This window comes from Felis catus, chromosome A3 (assembly GCF_018350175.1).
Source record: "Felis catus isolate Fca126 chromosome A3, F.catus_Fca126_mat1.0, whole genome shotgun sequence".
Lineage (NCBI taxonomy): Eukaryota > Metazoa > Chordata > Mammalia > Carnivora > Felidae > Felis > Felis catus.
Window position 1 is genome coordinate 50244391 of NC_058370.1, and position 25974 is coordinate 50270364.

The 25974-nt window shown below is 40.6% G+C and overlaps 1 protein-coding gene and 1 pseudogene across 7 annotated transcripts in view; one reads left to right on the forward strand and one right to left on the reverse strand.

Moving 5' to 3' along the window:
* The window catches only part of NINL (ninein like), a 174583-nt gene that overhangs the window by 144819 nt on the left and 3790 nt on the right, over positions 1-25974 (reverse strand). The window lies entirely within an intron of this gene.
* Positions 15885-16551, forward strand: LOC101092597 (annotated as a pseudogene).

Genomic DNA, 25974 nt, shown 5'->3' on the forward strand with positions numbered 1-25974 from the left:
TCCTATCCAGGAGCATGGAATGTTTTTCCATTTCTTTGTATCTTTTTCAATTTCCTTCATAAGCTTTCTACAGTTTCTATCATACAGATCTTTTACATCTTTGGTTAGGTTTATTCCTAGGTACTTTATGCTTCTTGGTGCAATTGTGAATGGGATCAGTTTATTTGTCTTTCTGTTGCTTCATTATTGGTGTTTGAAAATGCAACTGATTTCTGTACATTGATTTTGTATCCTGCGACTTTGCTGAATTCATGTATCAGTTCTAGCAGACTTTTGGCCGAGTCTGTTGGGTTTTCCATCTAGAGTGTCATGTCATCTGCAACACGTGAAATTTTGACTTCCTCTTTGCCAATTTTGATGGCTTTGCTTTCATTTTGTTGTCTGGTTGTTGATGCTAGGCCTTCCAACACTATGTTAAACAACATTGGTGTGGACATCCCTGTCGTATTCCTGATCTCAGGGGAAAAAAGCTCTCAGTTTTTCCCCATTAAGGATGACATTAGCTGTGGGCTTTTCATAAATGGTTTATGATGTTTAAGTATGTTCCTTCTATCCTGCCTTTCTTGAGGGTTTTTATTAAGAAAGGATGTTGTATTTTGTCAAATGCTTTTTCTGCATCTATTGACAGGATCGTATCTTTTATTAACGTGATGTACCACATTGATTGATTTGTGAATATTGAACCAGCCCTGCCGTCCGGGAATGAATCCCATTTGATCATGGTGAATAATTCGTTTTACATGCTGTTGAATTCGATTTGCTAGTATCTGATTGAGAATTTTTGCATCCATATTCATCAGGGATATGGCCCTGTAGTTCTCTTTTTTTTTGCTGGGCCTTTGTCTGGTTGGGAATCAAAGTAATGCTGGCTTCATAGTATGAGTCTGGAAGTTTTCCTTCCCTTTCTATTTTTTGGAATAGCTTGAGAAGGATAGGTATTATTTCTGCTTCAAACGTCTGGTAGAACTCGCCTGGGAAGACATCTGGTCCTGGACTCTTATTTGTTGGGAGATTTTTGATGACCGATTCAATTTCTTCGCTGGTTATGGGTCTGTTCAAGCTTTCTATTTCCTCTTGATTGAGTTTTGGAAGCGTGTGGGTGTTTAGGAATTTGTCCATTTCTTCCAGGTTGTCCAGTTTGTTGACATATAATTTTTCATAGTATTCCCTGATAATTGTATCTCTGAGGGATTGGTTGTAATAATTCCATTTTCAATCATGATTTTATCTATTTGGGTCATCTCCCTTTTCTTTTTGAGAAGCCTGGCTAGAGGTTTATCAATTCTGTTTATTTTTTCAAAAAACCAACTCTTGGTTTCGTTGATCTGCTCCACCGTTTTTTTAGATTCTATATTGTTTATTTCTGCTCTGCTCTTTATTATTTCTCTTCTTCTGCTGGGTTTAGGCTGCCTTTGCTGTTCTGCTTCTATTTCCTTTAGGTGTGCTGTTAGATTTTGTAGTTGGGATTTTTGTTTCTTGAGATAGGCCTGGATTGCAATGTATTTTCCTCTCAGGACTGCCTTCACTGCATCCCAAAGAGTTTGGATTGTTGTATTTTCCTTTTCAATTGTTTCCATATATTTTTAAATTTCTTCTCTAATTGCCTGGTTGACCCATTCATTCTTTAGTAGGGTGTTCTTTACCCTCCATGCTTTTGGAGGTTTTCCAGACTTTTTCCTGTGGTTGATTTCAAGCTTCATAGCATTGTGGTCTGAAAGTATGCATGGTATGATTTCAATTCTTGTATACTCATGAAGGGCTGTTTTGTGACCCAGTATGTGATCTATCTTGGAGAATGTTCCATGTGCACTCGAGAAGAAAGTATATTCTGTTGCTTTGGGATGCAGAGTTCTAAATATATCTGTCAAGTCTATCTGATCCAATGTATCATTCAGGGCCATTGTTTCTTTTCTGATTCTCTGTCTAAATGATCTTTCTATTGTTGTAAGTGATGTATTAACGTCCTCTGCAATTACCACATTCTAATCAATAAGATTACTTGTGTTTGTGATTAATTTTTTATATATTTGGGTGCTCCTGAATTCAGTTCATAGACATTTGTAATTGTTAGCTCTTCCTGATGGATAGACCCTGAAATTATTATATAATGCCTTTCTTCATCTCTTGTTAAAGCCTTTAATTGAAAGTCTAGTTTGTCTGATGTAAGTACGGCTACTCCAGCTTTCTTTTGACTTCCAGTGGCATGATAGATAGTTCTCCCTCCCCTCACTTTCAATCTGAAGGTGTCCTCAGGTCTAAAATGAGTCTCTTGTAGACAGCAAATAGATGGGTCTTGGTTTTTTATCCATTCTGATACCCTATGTCTTTTGGTTGGAGCATTTAGTCCATTTACATTCAGTGTTATTATTGAAAGATATGGGTTTAGAGTCGTGATATCTGTAGGTTTCATGCTTGTAGTGATGTCTCTGGTACTTTGTGGTCCTTGCAACATTTCACTCACAGATTCCCCCTTAGGATCTTTTATAGGGCTGGCTTAGTGGTGATGAATTCCTTCAGTTTTTGTTTGTTTGGGAAGACCTTTATCTCTCCTTCTATTCTGAATGACAGACTTGCTGGATAAAGGATTCTCAGCTGCATATTTTTCTCTTCATCACATTGAAGATTTCCTGCCATTCCTTTCTGAACAAGTTTCAGTAGATAGATCCATCACTAGTCTTAACGGTCTCCCTTTATATGTTAGAGCATGTTTATGCCTAGCTGCTTTCAGAATTTTCTCTTTATCCTTGTATTTTGCCCGTTTCACTATGATATGTCTTGCAGAAGATCGATTCAAGTTACGTCTGAAGGGAGTTCTCTGTCCCTCTTGGATTTCAATGCCTTTTTTCTTCCCCAGTTCAGGGAAGTTCTCAGCTATGATTTGTTCAACTACACCTTCAGCCCATTCTCTCTCGGTCTTCCTCTTCTGGAATTCCTACTATATGGATATTGTTGCGTTTGATTGCATGACTTAGTTCTCTAATTTTCCCCTCATACTCCTGGATTTTTTCATCTTTTTCTCAGCTTCCTCTTTTTCCATAGTTTTGTCTTCTAATTCACCTATTCTCTCCTCTGCCTCTTCAATCCAAGCTGTGGTCGCCTCCATTTTATTTTGCACCTCATTTATAGCATTTTCTAGCTCCTCCTATTTCTTAGTCTCTTGATCTCTGTAGCAATAGATTCCCTGTTGTCCTCTACACTCTTTTTCAAGCCCAGCGATTAATTTTATAACTATTATTCTAAATTTTTGTTTCGTTACATTGCTTAAATCATTTTTGATCAATTCGTTAGCTGTCGCTACTTCCTGGAATTTGTTTTGAGGAGAATTCTTCCGTTTTGTCATTTTGGTAGTCCCTACAGTGGCTCCAAACTGCAGAGCACTTATGTGCAGTTTGGAGTAACTTGTGTTGGTGGGCAGGGCCACAGTCAGACCTGATGTCTGTCCCCAGTCCACTGCTGGGGCCACAGTCAGACTGGTGTGTACCTTATCTTCCCCTCTTCCAGGGGCAGGACTCACTGTGGCATGGTGTGGCCCCTGTCTGGGCCACTTGCATTCTGCCAGGCTTGTGGTACTGCTCTATGGGATCTGGCATATTACCTGGGGTGGATCCGCAAGGTGCACAGGGGCCGGAAGGGCAGACTCAGTTCGCTTTGCAGTCAGTGGTCCTCTGTGGGAGGGGCCCTGTAGCATCAGCAGGGCGGCCGACCCGTAGGAGGGATGGATCCACAGAAGCACAGCGCTGGTATTTGTGCGGTGGAAGCAGGTGCGGTGAACTGGTTCCCTTTGGGGTTTTGGCTGGGGAATGGGATAGGGAGATGGCATTGGCGGTGCCTTTGCTCCGCACCGAGCTGAGCTCTGCCTTCCAGGGTTCAACACCTCTCTCTCCCAGTGTCCTCTCGCCCTCCCACTCTTGAGCAGAGCTGTTGACTTATAACATTCCAGATGTTAAGTCCCGCTGGCTGTCAGAACTCATGCAGTCTGGCCCCTCTGCTTTTGCAAGCCAGACTCAAGGATTCCACCTTGCTGGGCAGGCTGCCCCTCCACTGCCCTGCCTCCCTCCCGCCAGTCCGTGTAGCTTGCACCGCCTCTCCACCCTTCCTACCCTTTTCCGTGGGCCTCTTGTCTATGTTTGGCTCTGGAGAGTCCGTTCTGCTAGTCTTCTGGAGGTTTTCTGCGTTATTTAGGCAGCTGTGGGAGGAATGTAAGTGATCAACAGGACGAGGTGAACCCAGTGTCCTCCTACGCCACCATCTTCTCCTAGCTCTCCCCTTTCTAATTTTTATTTTTATATGTTCATTATTTTTGAGAGAGGGAGAGACAAAGTACTATGCCCTTTTTGAAAGTTTACCATTTTCTGTAGAAACCCTCAATCTTGCCCTTAATTTCCTTTAGCACAGTAAGTTCAAGGAGTCTGAGCCCAGTGTCTACTAGCTCAAGCATCAGGAGTCCCAAAGGCTCTGCCCCCACTACTGGTCACCCATGTTTTCCATGCACATTATCATAGTTCCTATGGGCCTCTTTGATTGTGTGCCAATATATTTGAAAAACATGAGCCCTAGAGGTTTTTTTTTTTCTTCTAAGAATTTACATTTGTTTCTAGCAAATACCTATGGCATCAACACTCTGATAACATCCTAAGTCAAAATCATGGATTGAGGTGAATAAAAACTGGGTCTGCTACAAACATATGGCCCACTAATCTTTCACAAAGCAGGAAAGAGTATCCAATGGAAGAAAGACAGTCTCCAGCTGGAAGAACTGGACAGCAACATGCAGAAGAATGAATCTGGACCACTTTCTCACACCATACACAAAACTAAACTCAAAATAAATGGAAGACCTAAATGTGAGACAGGAAACCATCAAAACCATACAGGAGAAAACTTTGACCACAGCCACAGCAATTTCTTGCTTGACACATCTCCAAAGGCAAGGGAGATAAAAGCAAACATGAACTACTCAAGATCTCATCAAGATAAAAAGCTACTGCACTACTGCAAAGGAAACAATCAACAAAGCTAAAAGGCAATCAAGGGAATGGGAAAAGATATTTGCAAATGACATTGGATAAAGGGTTTGTATCCAAAATCTATAAAGAACTTACCAAATTCAACACCCGAGAAGGACACAAATTTTATTTAAATCTGTAGGGGCCAATAAGATCCTACCATATCAACCCTTCTCCAGCTAACAGTTATAAACTCTGGACAAGTACAAAAACAACTATGGAAGAAAGACATTTGGGAGCAACCAAGAGCAGGCAGATATTGGAAGGGAGCAAGGGGCACAGGGTGCATTTCCCTTTGCACAGTTTCTTGGCAGAGGGAAGCACCACTCACCATGGGTGGCAGCTAAAACTTCCCTAGAAAAAACCTGTTTTGACAGCCTGCAGTTTGGGCAATCACAGCAACTGCAAAATGAGCAAGGAATCCTAAAAATGCATGTACCAGAGAGTGAAAGCTCTCAAATTCTTTGAATAAATGTTACCCAAATATTCAGATATGTGTGGAGTAGCCTCTGAGCAGCTCAGTCAAGAATAAAAGAATGAGATTTGAACCTGTGAAAGATGAAATAAAATGAGTCACTTACGTCAAAGGGTTTTTAAATCCAAGTCCTCAGAGTGGAACCATGAACTTTTGAACTGGGCCAAAAAGCAAATATTCCAAGGACTTTCCAGGAACACCTGAAAATTGCTGTGGTAGCAGACTTTTGCTTTAGCAACCTATCATGTTCAACCAAGATTACTTTTTCCATGAATATCAGTCATAATCCTTTGTAAATAATGTACACAAATATTCCCTTTTGTCTTTAAAGTCCCTGCCTTTTCGGGCCTCAGGGATCAGTCCCGGGGCCCATAGTGGAGGTGGGTCCAGACTACACCAAACCATGCCCCTTCGCACTGGGTAACTGCATATCTACTGGAGCTGGACAGACCCTGAGGACAGCTCCTCCAGACCAGTGCTGCAGCATTGCCTGGATTAACTCTAGGTCAATTCTCTCTATATAGATATATTCTCCACCGCCTCCCTCCCCCCCCCCCACACACACACCAGTTTCTCCTCATCTCTCCCCTCCTCTAAGCTGATTACTCTGGTTCTGGTTTGTCTAAACAGACATATTTAATCCATTCTCTTGATACATGGTCTACACCTCCTTTACATTCCTTTCTCTCTCTCTGCAGTAATCAAGCCATATAGTTTCTCTGGGTAACGTTATCATCGTTTCTTTCTCTCCTCCTCCTTCTTTATTTTCTGTTCTCTCTCTCTGGATTAAGACTTTTAGTCTCTGTGCCTAGTCAATGTTATTTTTTCTTCCCACCCCTCCCGACCCCTGCCCATCCTCTGTCGTTTATCTCCTTGTATGTGCTCTTCCATCAGCACCAACTACACCCTGTTCTTTACTTGTAGTCAGTGTTTTTCTCGTTTTGTTGTTTTTTGTTTTTCTTTATCTGTTTGTGTTATTTGTGTGTTTGCATGTTTTTGTCTTCTGTTGTCTATTTGTTTTCCTTTATATGGCTACTCCAAGGAACAAATCAAAGTACACCTGGTGGAGGGTCCAAAATATCACTATGAGTAAAGTAATAAAAGAAGCAAAGTCACAACAACAGAGAGCAAGTAACAATCTCCAAAAAAACACCTCCTGAAGGGCCGGGCCCTGGAGAGTGTATGACTCCCCTCCCCTTAATACAGCAGTGCTCGCAGGTGCAGAGCACACAACAAACTTTTAAAATGCATAAGGGACAGAAAACTAGTCAAATGATGAAACAGAAGAATTCTCCTCAAAAGAAATTCCAGGAAGTAGCGACAGCTAATGAATTGATCAAAACCGATTTAAGCAATATAACTGAAAAAGAATATAGAATACTAGTGATAAAATTATTGCTGGGCTTGAAAAAGGCATAGAGGACAGCAGAGAATCTATTGCTACAGAGATCAAGGGACTAAAAAATAGCTATGATTACTTAAAAAATGGTACAAATGAGGTGCAAAATAAAATGGAGGTGCCCACAGCACAGATTTAAGAGACAGAGGGGAGAATAGGTATTATAAGATAAAATTATGGAAAAAAGGAAGCTGAGAAAAAGAGAGATAAAAAAATCTAGGAGTATGAGGGGAGAATTAGAGAACTAAGTCATGCAATCAAATGGAACAATATCTGTACCATAGGAATTCCAGAAGAAGAAGAGAGAAAGAAAGGGGATGAAGGTGTACTTGAATAAATCATACCTGAGAACTTCCCCTATCTGGGGAAGAAAACAGGCATTGACATCCAAGAGGCACAGAGAACTCCCTTCAGATGTAAGTTGAATAGATCTCCTGCATAACATATCATAGTGAAACTGGCAAAACACAAGGAAAAACAGAGAATTCTGAAAGCAGCTAGGGATAAACGGGCCTTAGCAGACAAGATATGTAGACACATAAGGGTAGGAGCAGACCTATCTACTGAAACTTGGCAGATCAGAAAGGAATGGCAGGAAATCTTCAATGTGATGAACAGGAAAAATATGCAGCCAAGAATCCTTTATCCACCAAGTCTCATTTAGAATAGAAGGAAAGATAAAGGTTTTCCCAAACAAAAAACACTGAAGGAATTCATCACCACTAAGCCAGCCCTACAAGAGATCCTAAGAGGGGCTCTGTGATGTTGGATGACAAAGTACCAGACACATCACTACAAGCATGAAACCTACAGATATCACAACTCTAAACCCATATCTTTCTATAATAACACCGAATGTAAATGGACTAAATGCTCCAACCAAAAGACATAGGGTATCAGAATGGATAAAAAAAATAAGACGCATCTATTTGCTGTCTACAAGAGACTCATTTTAGACCAGAGGACACCTTCAGATTGAGAGTGAGGGGATGGAGAATTATTTATCATGCCACTGGAAGTCAAAAGAAAGCTGGAGTAGCCATACTTATATCAGACAAACTAGACTTTAAATTAAAGCCTGTAACAAGAGATGAAGAAGGGCATTATATAATCATTACAGGGTCTATCCATCAGGAAGAGCTAACAATTATACATGTCTATGCACCAAATTCGGAACCCCCAAATGTATAAAACAATTACTCATAAACATAAATAACCTTATAGATAAGAATGTGGTAATTGCAGGGGACTTTAACACTCCACTTACATCATTGGATAGATCATCTAGACACACAGTCAATAAAGAAACAAGGGCCCTGAATGATACATTGGATCAGATGGACTTGACAGATATATTTAGAACTCCGCATCCCAAAGCAACAGAATATACTTTCTTCTCGAGTGCACATGGAACATTCTCCAAGATAGATCACATACTGGGTCACAAAACCGCCCTTCATAAGTATACAAGAATTGAAATTATACCATGCATACTTTCAGACCACAATGCTATGAAGCTTGAAATCAACCACAGGAAAAAGTCTGGAAAACCTCCAAAAGCATGGAGGGTAAAGAACACCCTACTAAAGAATGAATGGGTCAACCAGGCAATTAGAGAAGAAATTTAAAAATATATGGAAACAGGGGCGCCTGGGTGGCGCAGTCGGTTAAGCATCCGACTTCAGCCAGGTCACGATCTCGCAGTCCGTGAGTTCGAGCCCCGCGTCGGGCTCTGGGCTGATGGCTCGGAGCCTGGAGCCTGTTTCCGATTCTGTGTCTCCCTCTCTCTCTGCCCCTCCCCCGTTCATGCTCTGTCTCTCTCTGTCCCAAAAATAAATAAAAAATGTTGAAAAAAAAATTAAAAAAAAATATATGGAAACAATTGAAAAGGAAAATACAACAATCCAAACGCTTTGGGATGCAGTGAAGGCAGTCCTGAGAGGAAAATACATTGCAATCCAGGCCTATCTCAAGAAACAAGAAAAATCCCAAATACAAAATCTAACAGCACACCTAAAGGAAATAGAAGCAGAACAGCAAAGACAGCCTAAATCCAGCAGAAGAAGAGAAATAATAAAGATCAGAGCAGAAATAAACAATATAGAATCTAAAAAAACTGTAGAGCAGATCAATGAAACCAAGAATTGGTTTTTTGAAAAAATAAACAGAATTGATAAACCTCTAGCCAGGCTTCTCAAAAAGAAAAGGGAGATGACCCAAATAGATAAAATCATGATTGAAAATGGAATTATTACAACCAATCCCTCAGATACAAACAATTATCAGGGAATACTATGAAAAATTATATGCCAACAAACTGGACAACCTGGAAGAAATGGACAAATTCCTAAACACCCACACGCTTCCAAAACTCAATCAGGAGGAAATAGAAAGCTTGAACAGACCCATAACCAGCAAAGAAATTGAATCGGTCATCAAAAATCTCCCAACAAATTAGAGTCCAGGACCAGATGGCTTCCCAGGGGAGTTCTACCAGATGTTTAAAGCACAGATAATACCTATCCTTCTCAAGCTATTCCAAAAAATAGAAAGGGAAGGAAAACTTCCAGACTCATTCTATGAAGCCAGTATTACTTTGATTCCTACACTAGATAGAGACCCAGTAAAAAAAGAGAACTACAGGCAAATATCCCTAATGAAAATGGATGCAAAAATTCTCAATAAGATACTAGCAAATCGAATTCAACAGCATATAAAAAGAATTATTCACCATGATCAAGTGGGATTCATTCCTGGGCTACAGGGCTGGTTCAACATTCGCAAATCAATCAATGTGATACATCACATTAATAAAAGAAAAGATAAAAACCATATGATCCTGTCAATCGATGAAGAAAAGGCCTTTGACAAAATTCAGCAACCTTTCTTAATAAAAACCCTTGAGAAAGTCGGGATAGAAGGAACTTACTTAAACATCATAAAGCCATTTATGAAAAGCCCACAGCTAACATCATCCTCAATGGGGAAAAACTGAGAACTTTCTCCCTGAGATCAGGAACACGACAGGGATGCCCACTCTCACCACTGTTGTTTAACACAGTGTTGGAAGTTCTAGCATCAGCAATCAGACAACAAAAGGAAATCAAAGGCATCAAAATTGGCAAAGATGAAGTCAAGCTTTCGCTTTTTGCAGACGACATGATATTATACATGGAAAATCCGACAGACTCCACCAAAAGTCTACTAGAACTGATACATGAATTTAGCAAAGTTGCAGGATACAAAATCAATGTACAGAAATCAGTTGCATTCTTATACACTAACAATGAAGCAACAGAAAGACAAATAAAGAAACTGATCCCATTCACAATTGCACCAAGAAGCATAAAATACCTAGGAATAAATCTAACCAAAGATGTAAAACATCTGTATGCTGAAAACTATAGAAAGCTTATGAAGGAAATTGAAGAAGATATAAAGAAATGGAAAAACATTCCGTGCTCATGGATTGGAAGAATAAATATTGTCAAAATGTCAATACTACCCAAAGCTGTCTACACATTTAATGCAATCCCAATCAAAATTATACCAGCATTCTTCTCGAAACTAGAACAAGCAATCCTAAAATTCATATGGAACCACAAAAGGCCCTGAATAGCCAACGTAAGTTTGAAGAAGAAGACCAAAGCAGGAGGCATCACAATCCCAGACTTTAGCCTCTACTACAAAGCTGTCATCATCAAGACAGCATGGTATTGGCACAAAAACAGACACATAGACCAATGGAATAGAATAGAAACCCCAGAACTAGACCCACAAACGTATGGCCAACTCATCTTTGACAAAGCAGGAAAGAATATCCAATGGAAAAAAGACAGTCTCTTTAACAAATGGTGCTGGGAGAACTGGACAGCAACATGCATAAAATTGAAACTAGACCACTTTCTCACACCATTCACAAAAATAAACTCAAAATGGATAAAGGATCTGAATGTGAGACAGGAAATCATCAAACCCTAGAGGAGAAATCAGGAAAAGACCTCTCTGACCTCAGCCATAGCAATCTCTTACTCGACACATCCCCAAAGGCAAGGGAATTAAAAGCAAAAATGGACTACTGGGACCTTATGAAGATAAAAAGCTTCTGCACAGCAAAGGAAACAACCAACAAAACTAAAAGGCAACCAACAGAATGGGAAAAGATATTTGCAAATGACATATCGGACAAAGGGCTAGTATCCAAAATCTATAAAGAACTCACCAAACTCCACACCTGAAAAACAAGTAACCCAGTGAAGAAATGGGCAGAAAACATGAATAGACACTTCTCTAAAGAAGACATCTGGATGGCCAACAGGCACATGAAAAGATGCTCAATGTTGCTCCTCATCAGGGAAATACAAATCAAAACCACACTCAGAAAACACCTCACGCCAGTCAGAATGGCCAAAATGAACAAATCAGGAGACTATAGATGCTGGAGAGGATGTGGACAAACGGGAACCCTCTTGCACTGTTGGTGGGAATGCAAATTGGTGAAGCCACTCTGGAAAACAGTGTGGAGGTTCCTCAGAAAATTAAAAATAGACCTACCCTATGACCCAGCAATAGCACTGCTAGGAATTTACCCAAGGGATACAGGAGTACTGATGCATAGGGCCACTTGTACCCCAATGTTCATAGCAGCACTCTCAACAATAGCCAAATTATGGAAAGAGCCTAAATGTCCATCAACTGATGAATGGATAAAGAAATTGTGGTTTATATACACAATGGAATATTATGTGGCAATGAGAAAGAATGAAATATGGCCTTTGTACCAACATGGATGGAACTGGAGAGTGTGATGCTAAGTGAAATAAGCCATACAGAGAAAGACAGATACCATATGGTTTCACTCTTATGTGGATCCTGAGAAACTTAACAGAAAACCTTGGGGGAGGGGAAGGAAAAAAAAAAAAAAAAAAAAGGAGGTTAGAGTGGGAGAGAGCCAAAGCATAAGTGACTCTTAAAAACTGAGAACAAACTGAGGGTTGATGGGGGGTGGGAGGGAGGGGAGGGTGGGTGATGGGTATTGAGGAGGGCACCTTTTGGGATGAGCACTGGGTGTTGTATGGAAACCAATGACAATAAATTTCATATATTGAAAATAAATAAATAAATAAATAAATAAATAAATAAATAAATAAGTAAAATAAAATAAAAGGATTAATAAAGTAAGCCTTTGAACAACTCTACACAAAGAAACTAATCAACTTAGATGAATTGAACCAATTCCTTAAAAATCATGAAGTGTAACAAGTTCTCCCATATCAAATTGATAATCTAAATAATAACCCTATAACTATCAAAAAAACCCCTTGAATCTGTATTTTAAAAACTTCCAAAAGGTGTAAGGGTAATCTGGTTGTATTGTCTGTCACTCTACTGATCACCAGGGTTGATTCAGCTGATCTGACTTGGCTGGCTGGGTGGATCCCCTTCCTCCCTTGCTGCTCCATGTGCACCCTCCCCACACTGCACGTGCAATCAAAGAGGACCACCTTCCCCACTAGAGAAGAGCCGTTCCTCAGTCAAGGGTATACAAATGGCTGTACTGGAACCTCCAAACAAGCTCTTGAGGTCCATGTGCAGCACAACATAGGGCAGTCAAATTTCCGGACTCCAGACAATTCCAAATGAGATGCTGCATGTGGCAGGCTGCCTTTCTTAAAAATAATAATAAATACTTCCAAAACCCAAATCAGCCACCCCAGATGGCTTTACTAGCATATTCTATCAAAAATTTAAATTAGAGGGGACCCTGGGTGGGTCAGTTGGTTAAGGTCCCACTTGGGTTCAGGTCATGATAATTGCGGTTTGTTGAGTTCCAGCCCCGCGTCAGCCTCTGTGCTGACAGCTCAGAGCCTGGAGCCTGCTTCAGATTCTGTTCCTTCCCCTCTGTCTGCCCCTCCCCTACTCATGCTTTGTCTCTTTCTGTCTCTCAATAATAAATAAACGTTAAAAAAACTTTAAAAAATTTTTTAAATTAGAAATAACACCAATTCAACACAGTACCATCCAGAAAATAAAAGAGGAGACAACCCCTCCCAACTCATTTATGAGGCCAGCATTACGCTAATAACAAAACCAGCCAATGACAATATAAGACAAAAACACTAAGATCAATATCCCTCAAGAATATAGATGCAAACTTCCTCAACAAAGTATTAGCAAATCAAATATAACAATATATAAGAATAATACACTATGAGGTAGGTTTAGGCCGATTCAATGTAAGGCCGATTCAACATTCAAAAATCAATCAAGGATTGATCATAACAACAGACTAGAGAAGAAAAACTACAAGATCACAACAATGGTTGAAGAAAAAGCATGTCAAAACTTCAACATCTCAGGGAAGTAGGTGGGGGCATAAGTGAAATAGGTGAAAGGGGTTAAGAATACACCTATGATGATGAGCACTGAGTAATGTATAGAATTGTCGAATCACTATATTGTACCCCTGAAATTAATGTAACACCGTATATTAACGCTGTTAATAACACTGGAATTAAAAAAAAAATAAAATAAACTGGGCACTTGGGTGGCTCAGTTGGTTAAGCATCCAACTTCGGTTCAAGTCATGATCTCATAGTTCATAAGTTCGAGCCCTGCATCAGGCTCTCTGCTGTCAGCACAGAGCCTGCTTTGGATCCTCTGTCACCCTTTCTCTCTGATTCTCTCTCTCAAAAATAACTAAACTTAATAAATAAATAAATAGCCACAAAACCAAAAACCAAAACCAACCAAAAAAAGAGTACACTTATCTTCATAAGCACTGAGAAATGTATAAAATTATTTAAGAATTATATTGTATACCTAAAATTAATAAAGCACTGTGTACTGATCATACTTGAATAAAGAAAGTTCATGCCAAAAATTAAAAAAAATTTTAACATCTATTCTTGATAAAAACTCTCAGCAAACTGAATAGAAGGGAACTTCCTTAAGCTGATAAAGAGCATCTACAAGCCTACAGCCAACATCGTACTTAATAGCACAACACTGAATGTTTTCTCTGAAAGACTGGGAACAAAGCAAGGATGTCCAGTCTCATCCCATCTGTTCAGCATCATACTGGAAGTCCTAGTCAGTGCAATGAAGAAAAAGGCAACAAATGGCACACAGACTGGAAAGGAAGAAATAAAACTTCCTATTCACAGATGATATGTCTATGTAAAAAATATCCCAAGACATCTACGTTAAAAATCTCCTCAAACTAGGGGCATCTGGGTAGCTCAGTTAGTTAAGTGTCCAACTCTTGATTTCAGCTCAGGTCATGCTCTCAAAGTTCGTGAGTCCAACTCTTGATTTCATCTCAGATCCTGCTCTCACAGTTCATGAGTTCAAGCCCCACATTCGGCTCCGTGTGCTTCACAGCGCAGAGCCTGCCTGGGTTTCTCTCTCTCACTCTCTCTGCCCCTCCTCTGCTCTCTCTCTCTCTCTCTCTCTCTCTCAAAATAAATAAACATTACAAAAAAAAAAAAAACCTCCTCAAACTTATAAATGAGTTTGGCAAAATCAAAGAATACAAGGTCAACATAAAAAAATCAATCATATTTCTGTGGACTTAAAACTAAAATTTATAAAACAATATTATTTATTTTTCTGCAAAAAAAGTGGCTACTTAAATATAATCCTAACAAAATCTGCAGATTTGTATGCTGAAAACTACAAAACGTAAATGAAAGAAATCAAAGAAAATCTAAATAAATGGAGACACATAATGTTTTTATGAATTAGAAAACTCAATATAATTGTCAATTCTCCTCAAACTGAGCCACAGATTTAACCTAATTCCAACAGAAATCTCAGCAGAATTGATATAGACAAGTGAGTTTTAAAATGCATACAGAAAGGCAGGGGCGCCTTTGTGGCTCAGTCTGTTAAGCATCTGACTTCGGCTCAGGTCATGATCTCAATCAGGTCATGAGATCGAGCCCTGCATTGGGCTCTGTGCTAACAGCTCAGAGCCTGAAGCCTGCTTTGGATTCTTGTCTCCCTCTCTCTATGCCCCACCCCTGCTTGTGCTCTGTCACTCTCTTCTCTCAAAAATGAATAAACGTTAAAAAAAATTTTTTTAATAAAACACATACAGAAAGGCAAAGGAACTAGAATACCCAAGAGTATTTCAACAAAAAAGGAATGAAGCTGGAGGATTCATATTACCTACTTCTAAGACTTGGTTTAAAGCTCTCATATCAAGGCAGTGTGGTTTGGTGAATGGATAAACAAATACATATCGTCAGTGGAAGAGAATCCAAAGAATCCACTATCAGATTCACAAATACAGCCATTTGATCTTTGACAAAGTTGCAAAAGAATTCAATAGAGTAAGAATAGTCTCTTCAACAAATGGTACTGGAACACTCAAACATCCACATGCAAAGAGGAAAAAACCCCTCAGCATAAACCTTATACCTAGTACCAAACTTAACTCAAAATTTATCACCACTCTAAACATAAAATGTAAAAGGATAGCACTTTTGGAAGAAAACACAGCAGGATATCTTTATGCCTGGAGTGAGGTGACTTTTTAAATAAGACACTAAAAGTAAAATCTATACATCGATAAATTGAATTTCAACAAAATTAAAACTTTTTTGCTGTATCAAAGGCACTGCACAGAGAATGAAAAGACAAGCCACAAACTGTGAGGAAATCGTTGCTAACCACATATCCCACAAAAAGTCTGCATAGATGATATATAAAGAGCTATTAAAAACTAAACAGTTAGAGACAAGGCCTGCATGGTGGCTGAGAGCCCTGGAATGGATAATGAGACACCGAATGTTTCCTTTTGACTCTTCCCTTTCAACTCTGGAATGAGAGACTTTTAATACCCAGATTAATGGGGGACATGCAGATTTAGGGTCCTGGGGAGCCTTTTCCCCATCTCCCAATGCATGTCAAGGGCAGTCTTCTTGGGGTCCTTGTGGCCAGCCAAGATGGTTGCCCCCCCAGGTGAAGTCTGTGTGAGGGTGGTCCTGGAGTTGCACATATGGAGTGCATCCTGGGGCTTCCAGCGCTAACCCAAGTGAGGTGAAGCCACTCTGGTCCTGAATACAGGGATCCACAGATCAACATGATAATTACCGCAAGCCCTTGTCTGAGCAGAGAAGTATGAGCAGAAACTCAGGAAGACTCAGCTTATCAAAGCTGACCCAGCAACAAAAACAAGCTCTGTGTATGAAGACCCAAAGATCAGTAAATTCACCAACATGATGATGAAAGGCGGAAACGAAGTACTGGCCAGACCCCTCATGATGCACACTCTAGAAACTGTGAAAAGGAAGCAGTTTGAGAAGTACCATGCTGCTTCTGCAGAGGAACCGGCAACCATCAAACATAACCCTTATGCCATCTTGCACCATGCACTGAAAAAACTGAGCCTGGATGGGCTGGTGATTGAGCTGGTATCCATCCTCAGAGGTGGCCATTTCTACTAGGTCCCCTTGCTAGTAGCCGACAGGTGTCGTTGCTTCCTGGCCACGAAGTAGATGATTCCTGAGTGCAGGGAGGAGCAGCACTGGCAGATGCTGATGCCAGAGAAGTTGTCATATGAGCTGCTGGAAGCTTTTCACAACCAGGACCCTGTGATCAAGAAGAAGCATGACATGCACAAGATGGCTGAGGCCAGCCGAGCCCTGGCTCACTACCACTGGTGACAGAGGGAAGATGGAGGCTCTAGGAGGAGCCCAAAGCTCTCTGCTGCAAGAAATAATGGGAGCCACTGTCATGGTGAAAAACAGTTGTGGGTTAAGAATGTAGTTCCTTTTTAAAGGCAGGCAGGCCTCATAAGGATGAAACAACATATTTATATTGCCTGTTAGTCCTTTCTTTGGGAGCTAGAACTTGCTCTTCCTGTCCCATCTCCTTACAAAGAGGGAACATGTCAATTTCGATTTCCCTCAGGAACCCTAGGGCCCATCCAACCTCCCTTCCCTCAATTCAGGCTACAACTTAGGATGATACCAAAGGAAGCAGTTTTATTATTAGAAAAGGCTTATTAGAAAATTCTCACCCTGGACTGGTATAGCATGTGATGCAGTATCCCCATTTACTAAAATTGACTGGAAATATAAAAAATAAATAATAAAATAATAAAATAAAATATAAAACCCAATTTAAAAAAAAAACCTTGCACAACACTAGAACTGACCACACTTCCAAAGAAAATATACAAATGGAAATAAGCTCATGAAAAGATGTTCACCATCATTCACCAATAAGGAAATGAATATCAAAACTGTAATGAGACACCACTACATGTTTATTAGGATAGCTGACATTAAAATTTTTAAGAAATTCCAATACCAAGAACTGGCAAGGAGAACAAATTAAATTCTCATACAGTACTGCTGGAAATGCAAAATGGCAAAATCACTCTGGAAAAAAAGCAGTTCCAAATTAAACAAATACTCAGCAACCCTGCACACTATTATTTACCCTAGGAAAAGTGAAAACACATTCACACAATTCTGTATACAAATGCCTGTAGCAGCTGCATTTACAACTGTCAAAAACTGGAAACTACCCTAACATCCTCCAACTGTTTAATGGATTGACATCCATCCTCACCTGGAATGCTACTCATCAATAAAAGGAAGAAATTGTTAATACAAGCAACAACACAGATAAATACTGAGAGAAGGAAACCAGTCTGGAAAGGTTACATGCTGTAAGAGTCCATTGATATTACATTCTGGGAAAGGTAAAATTACAAGGTCAGCAAACAGGTAGGCAGGAGTTAGGACTTACAACCGGGCAGCAAGAGTATTTTTTGGATAATGCAACTATTCTGTTCTTACTGTTGTGACAATTACAAATCTATATGTGTGTTCAAAGTCTCAGAACTGTACACACACACACACGTCAATTTTAGCATATGCATTTTTTTTTAAAAAGGGAGGGAGGTCATTTTCCAGAAACTTCCACCTTTAGCCCTGTAACAGAAACCTCTCTGAAGGCAAAGGAACACCAACGTTGGGCTGCTGTCTTAGAATGGAAAAAACAGAATAAAACATATATTGAATTTCAGTTACTTATTCTGCTACAGACTTATAAATTCTAGGGCATTTATACCTAGTTTTATTGAACAAAATAATTTCAGGTTACCTTTGAGGGCCTGGGATCTTTCACTTCTCAAAGGGTCTCAACCTCACTCCCATCTAAGCAGCAACAGTGTGGAATGCTGGTGTGAGAAGCTGGAATCTCCCTCCCATCCCACAGCAGCAGCTTACACCTCCACCAAATGGAGGTAGGTGAGTCACCTCCTCCTGGGAGGCCACCAGAAAGAAGAGGGGAGATGTGGGTGCAGACAGATCTCAAGAGAGATAAACAGGCACCGAGGACTAGTAACCTAGATTTCTCTTTGAAGTAAAAGGCGAGTGCTTGGCACTAGAGCAAGCAGGGAGGCTTGCCGAGCAGACTCTTTCCTGAATGTTGTTGGGCAACTTACATCCGGGAATGTGAGCTCACACCTTTATCATTTGAGAAATGTTATCACTAGCCACAGAACCACTCAGAGCTTTATCAGTTAGCCAGGTGGAGCATCTGATTCTTCACCAAATGCTAGAAATTCCAGAAGAGAATTCACATGAACACTCTTTTTTTTCTTTTCTAAAATGTCTGAGAACCTGAGATGGTGGATGTTACTTGCATGTTACTGTGAAAGCACCATGTTCATGCATTATTAGCAAGGACAGACTGGGAGGTCAGCAGAAGGCACATGCTGCTGCTTGCTTCAGCATTCTCACTCCAGCAAGAGCAATGTCCTCAAGAGACCCAGGGAAGGAAGCTGATGACCTAAGAGCAGAATCTTGCTTTTCATTAAAAAAAAAATAATAAGCAAATGTTTAATAGGCACAGAAACCCAAATTAAAACAATTTAAGAGTTTTTCACACCAGGGGACACGTGACAGGATTCCATGTGTCTGGCACACTGCTGTCAAGGCCTGACTCTCTGGCACCACCTCTCCCCTGCTCTCCCTGCACCGAGGAGCCAGTAAGGAAGTTCTGCAATGAGAACCCATTGCAGTTCTGCAATGAGAGACCCCATTGCACACTCATCCCAACCAGCAATGTGACTAGACAGTGGTAATCATTGGCCGGTTGTGAGAATGAAGGGAGGTGCACACATTTTATATGCACAGAGAAGAAAACAGGAAGACTGAAATTCTTCATAGAATGCTACTTATAAGTCTCTAAATGCTCAGAACAAAATCAAAAGCCTAACAAAAGGGAAACACCTCAGCACACCATGGAATATATCAACAGACAAGCTTGGGAACTCCATCAACACACAAACACTTGTCCATTAAAAACATCCTGAAGCAGTACTACCAACAATAGCCCAAGTATGGAAAGAGCCCAATGTCCATCGATGGATGAATGGATAAAGCAGATGTGGTATATATATACAATGGAGTATTACTTGGGAATCAAAAAGAATGAAATCTTGCCATTTGCAACTATGTGGATGGAACTAGAGGGTATTATGCTAAGTGAAATTAGTCAGAGAAAGACAAAAATCATATGACTTCACTCATATGAGGGCTTTAAGAGACAAAACAGATGAACATAAAGGAAAGGAAACAAAAACAATATAAAAACAGGGAGGGGGACAAAACAAAAGAGACTCATAAATATGGAGAACAAACTGAGGGTTACTGGAAGGGTTGTGGGAGGGGGGATGGGCTAAATGGGTAAGGGGCACTAAGGAATCTACTCCTGAAATCATTGTTGCACTATATGCTAATTAATTTGGATATAAATTTTAAACAATAAAAAATAAAATTTAAAAAACACCCTGAATTTATTGCAGTGATGACATCAACCAATCAAGCATGTGTTACTTCTCTAAAGAAGACATCCGGATGGCCAACAGGCACATGAAAAGATGCTCAATGTCGCTCCTCATCAGGGAAATACAAATCAAAACCACACTCAGATATCACCTCACGCCAGTCAGAGTGGCCAAAATGAACAAATCAGGAGACTATAGATGCTGGAGAGGATGTGGACAAACGGATACCCTCTTGCACCTTTGGTGGGAATGCAAATTGGTGCAGCCACTCTGGAAAACAGTGTGGAGGTTCCTCAGAAAATTAAAAATAGACCTACCCTATGACCCAGCAATAGCACTGCTAGGAATTTACCCAAGGGAGTACTGATGCATAGGGGCACTTGTACCCCAATGTTTATAGCAGCACTCTCAACAATAGCCAAATTGTGGAAAGAGCCTAAATGTCCATCAACTGATGAATGGATAAAGAAATTGTGGTTTATATACACAATGGAGTACTACGTGGCAATGAGAAAGAATGAAATATGGCCCTTTGTAGCAACGTGGATGGAAATGGAGAGTGTGATGCTAAGTGAAATAAGCCATACAGAGAAAGACAGATACCATATATTTTCACTCTTATGTGGATCCTGAGAAACTTAACAGAAACCCATGGGGGAGGGGAAGGAAAAAAAAAAAGAGGTTAGAGTGGGAGAGAGACAAAGCATAAGAGACTCTTAAAAACTAAGAACAAACTGAGGGTTGATGGGGGGTGGGAGGGAGGGGAGGGTGAGTAATGCGTATTGAGGAGGGCACCTTTTGGGATGAACACTGGGTGTTGTATGGAAACCAATTTGACAATAAATTTCATATATTGAAAAAAAAAAGCATGTGTTAGATTGCAGACACCAGTGATGGGGGGATGGGGGTGGGGTAGGGAGGATCGCTGAAATTAGCAGAACAAAGCAGAAGTCTAGCACACATTCATGTTTCAACTCCGCAAAACATACACTGCACACAGAACCTGGAGAATAATAAGGTCTTGGTTAATGCATGCATTTCCTTTAAGTATCTAATTTATTAGTTTTTGAAGTGTGTGCACATTTTGCCATTATGCATAATGTCTCTTTTTTTGAGACAATTGTTGCTACTTATTTTTATTTCGGTCAAGTGACCTTAAAGGTTGAGGGAGAAAAAATAAAATAAAATAAATAAAAATAAAAAAGGGCACTAGGAGATTTTCCTAACACTCTACTTCCAGGTGTGTAAGTCCTGGTGTCTACTCTTTGCACAGTCAGAGCCATTGGAAAGAGGTCTCTACTTCTGACCCCTCAGTAGGGTCCTCACTTTTGCTACATAATCTTTTGATAATAGAAAACTAGTATTTCTTGATTCATCACATAATGGGCACATTCCTAAGCACCTGGGAATTTATTAGCCTTGGGAGGGAGGCACCATTGTCATCCCCATATTAAAGGTGATGATATCTAGGCACAGAGAGGTGAAGTAATTTGTCCAAAGTCACAGAGCTGGTAACTGAACACACACTGAGGTCTAACTCCAGTTAGAACTACCAACCTTTACATTTTGCCTCATGCCTATTAATAATATCCAAACATACAAAATAATTTGAATATTTAAAAGAAAGTTTTTCCATGTCCAGAATATATGGGGAAATGTCTCCTCCAGCTCTAAACCAAACCAGAAAGTCCTAATGTTATACAAAATTTTATATTACTAAACCTAATTACAAGGAAAGAACATTAACTTGAATAGTCCCCCAAATTACAAAGCAATACTTCAACCAAACATTCCATGTCCCAATTTATTTTTATTCATCTGCTATGAAACAATGAGACACCTTCTCTTCACCAGAACCAGGGTATAACCTTTGTTTCATGTTGGCTAAATAGGAAATAAGAGAGGGGTGCCTGAATGGCTCAGTCGGTTAAGTATCCAACTCTTGATTTCAGCTCAGGTCATGATCTCAGGGTTCGTGAGATTGAGCCCAGTGTCAGGCTTCACAATGAGTGTGGAGTCTGCTTAAGATTCTTCTCTCTCCATCCCTCCCCTGAATACACATGTGCATTTCTCTTGCTTTCTCTCAAACAAAAAAAAGAGAGAATAAAATAACACAGCTGATAACATTTATTTCGAAAACCATAACAGTCCCCCCAACTCATTATTGTCCTAACTTTCACATCTGAAATTCCAGCATGCAATTAAGAGCTAAAGGCACATGTTGATCCTCTCTGTTCTTTACACATATTTAAAAGTCCACAGAATCTGACAGCGGATTGAATATTTTTGGTTTCTACTTCCAAGAAATCAGCCTGCTGTGAAGGTCAGTGTCAATATCAAGAACTCAGTGACCATAAAAGCAGATTCAGAATTGCTAAGAAACTCATCTTTAATGAAGATGAAACACAGCAGTCCAAGAAACCAGGTCATGGAGAAATCACCGTTATTTTGCTATTCCAGTTGCTTGAAGTTCATGCCAATCAAAATAAACTAAAATAAAATGTTATAATCCTGGGCTTATGCAACCAGCCAGCCTTGGGATGGAACCATTTCCAAGTCTGACACACATGGGGCTCAAGAGCTAATGAAACTTGATGCACTGACACGGAGGTTTCCAACACTGCAGGGACCAGTGGCCCCAGTGCAGAGAGGAGCTTGGGAGCACCAGGCCACTACAAGTTCTATGAAATGTGCCTGTGCCTGGTGGTCTCTGTGAGCACCAAGTGTAAAAATCAATCCCACCCTGTCTCCCCCCAGAACTGGACCCAGAATAGGAAAGAAATCCGGGAGCAAGCGCTAGGAGTCAAGAAGCAGGAGCCCAGCCACAAGCCAGGCCTTCACTGACACATGAGCTCAGGGTCATCTGCTTAACAGCAATCAGCTATTTGAATAATTATAGTATAAAAGTCTCATCAAAAAGCTCTCTCATTTTAAGTCACAGAATTTTGGAGTTTTATGGTACTTTAAGTTGCCTTGTCCATTATCTTAGCAGACTTGGGAAAGCCATTCTCACTTAAAAAAAAAATGGGGAAAATAAGGCACAGACATTTGGAGCCCAAAGACACTTCAAGAAATGGGCAGCACTAAAACTAGTATCCATCCTGAGGTAAGACTGGGTAAGGGCCTCACATCAACCTATCTCACTCATGCAAAGGGAACAGTTCCCTATGCTCTTCCCACAGGGTCATTCCTGGGCCATCACTGTCTCAAAATTATGTTTCTGCTCCCTGAAACAGGAAACAAAGGAAGAGCGGTTTAAAGTGGTAGAGGTGAAGACAGACATTCAACCTGGAATGTGTTGAGTTTGAAATATCAATGAGGCGTGGAGGGGAAATGAGCAAAGGCACCTGGATGTCTGGCCTAGTGTGAAGCATGAGGAATGGAAAGCTGTCACACGAAACCACTAGAAGGACTGTCTTCTTTTTCCCACCTCTTCAGACAATAAAGCCAGAGAAAATACCACAGTTCATCAAATCCAAGATGCCATTGATTCTAAGACCAATGACTAAAAAAGAAAAACTGCTATCAAATCTGACATAATGCTAAGACAGTGTTGACTGCAAAAGGCATCCCAAATTCAGAGACATTGTAACATGAAAAATTAAAGTGAGGTATTTAGATTGCAGTATATACAGGGTAGACATCTGTTTTTGTACCTTTCTATTCTGATATAATATCAACTTTATAGAAAAATAACAAGAACAGTACATACAATTCCCAAATACCCTTTATGCCTGGAGCTTCGCCGATAAACCGTTTTCACTTTGCCCCATTTATCACACCCACTGTATCATTTTCTCTCTCCAACTCTGTCTCTCCTTCCTCAGATTATTTCATACTGCACTTACTAAACTGAAGGACATAGTGATATGTACAATGATCAAATTCAGGAAACGTATCACATCACTAACATTTAAATTTTGTCTATTGTCCCAATAATGTCCTTTATAGCTCTCCTGCCCACTTCCTGACTCCAATCAAGTAGTGTACACAGGTGTCAGGTTCTTTTAGTCCTCTTTCAACTAGGATGGTTCCTCAGTCTTTATGTTTTTTTTACCTTTAACTAAAGACTATAGACGTCAGTTATTTACTCTGTAGAACATCACACAAATGGAGTTTGTCTGATGTCTCCACACAGAGACTCAGGTTATGGCGGGAATACCCCCAGGGTGAGGTGGGCAAGGTAGCATCCTTCTCAGTACCTCTCATCAGGAGGCACACACTGTCTCTTTACAGGTGATCTTTAATTTTCATCACTTAGTTAGGACAGCATCCAAAGCAGGCCAGCTACCTTGTATAAGAAGTTGATTCATAATGCGGCGCCTGGGTGGCTCAGTTGGTTGAGTATCCAACTCTTGATTTCGGCTCAGGTCATGATCTCAGGGTTTCTGAGGTCATGTGCATGCTCTCTCTCTCCCTCTCTCCCAAAATAAATAAATAAACATTAAAAAAAAAGAATTTGAATTATGAGAATTTTAATAAAATCTACAACATCAAAGTCTTTATGTGTACAAGTTGAAATAATAAAAATTCAAAAATAATTTAAAATGTGTCAAGAACTGCTTAATTTTAAAGCCACACTTTTGCTACAAAGCAGGACTGGCTAAATTTGAATTAGCAAGGACCCCTGCAAACATCCTGTTTGAAGCAGTTTTCTGAGAAGTGCTACTGGCACTTCGGTTCTTATGAGCAGGCCACTAATGTAGATCGTGGAGTTTAGAAATTGGGCATCTATGTTTCTAGCCAAGTCAAGAGGCAAACTCACCATTACTTCCCTTCGTTTAGGTCCTTGGGGAGTGGTGACCGCACTGAAGTCTGACCACAAAAGCAGTCACCTGAACCCAAGGAGCTAACTGGCTGAGCTGCAGCTGGCCCTTAGGAATCAGCTTCCTTCAGGCAGAAGGCACTACCCTCCCTGTTATCACGTGGACAATGAGCTCTCAGTTTTATTCCCCATCCACATGGGGACATGCATACCCTGACTATGTCAGGAGGAGGCTCATCTGTTCTGTAGTTTCTCCCCAGCCGGGGACCTGGTGGTGCTGCCTACTCTTGCCCACTTTTGTCCATGTTCATGAACACAGCCAGAAGCCTGGAGTCCACATGCACTGGCAGTCCTAACCCCTCCCTCCTCAGGCCACCTGTGTATAGCCAGGGCAGGTAAATACGTTCTGGATACCTTGAGCTCTCCCTGGGCTGTGGCAACCTGTTGTTAAAGTCTAACAGAGGAGACTACCCTTTTGATTTTTAAGTAACGTATAACTATTTACAAAATTCCTGTGCCCTTAAACTAAACTCTAAATCAGTGAATGCTTCATTATATTACTTCATGTTGGTTCTTGTGTTTATGGCTTTATGCCATCTGTGACCCTGAAGGAGACTCCACAGGCCCCTGGTGTGAACGGCGCTCCTAGGAAGTTGCCCTGGCAGGACCACATGGTGGCTACACTCCCAATCCCAACATCAGACTCATCTTTTTAAATTTATTTCCATGAGCATGCACACACATGGTGCCCACCAATGCAAAGCACAACTCTTGCTTACAAATGGAATTTGACTTGCTAATTCCCTTACCTCCCCCTCACCTCACATATCTAGACAGATTGTGGAAGTCAGTTTTTTATCAGCACTGAAAACTCCTTTCTTTTTCATGTACAGAAATGATCTTGTTGCTTAGGCAGTGACATATGGTGGAAATCTCACAGGCTAGAAGGCATGGAATCTGCAGAGAGCCTGTCTAGATCCCTGTGCACCCTTCAGTGCCATGTGATTCTGAACATAGCAGGTAGCAAGCCTCTGTCTTCTAGATGGGGACAAGAGCATGTCCCAGCTCAGCAGACTGCTGTGAGCACTACATGGAAGAATTTACCAAAAGCAGACAACAGAGCCGGCACACAATAAGAGCTCAATTTAAAATCAAATCACCAAGAGACCAGCGATCCATTTCTGACATCAGCATGACCAATGCACAAGCCATGCAGAGGGTCCAGAGGACATACTCTACCTGTGCAGTGAGTTACACTAGCTCTCCAGTGATTAGGTACCCACAGAATGCCCTCCCACAGCCCCCATACACCCTGCCTCCTTGGAGTAGCAACAGGGAAGTATGAGGCCTATCACAGACCAAGGTGAGCCCCCTTACAGCTGATGACTGGTTCCATGGTCCAGAAGGCTACTGAATGTGTTACTCCTTATTCTTGAAGAGACACAGAAACCAACCTCCCTCTTCCTTCAGATGTAAAACAGCTACTACCAACATGTGTGAAAGAGGAGCAACCTAGGC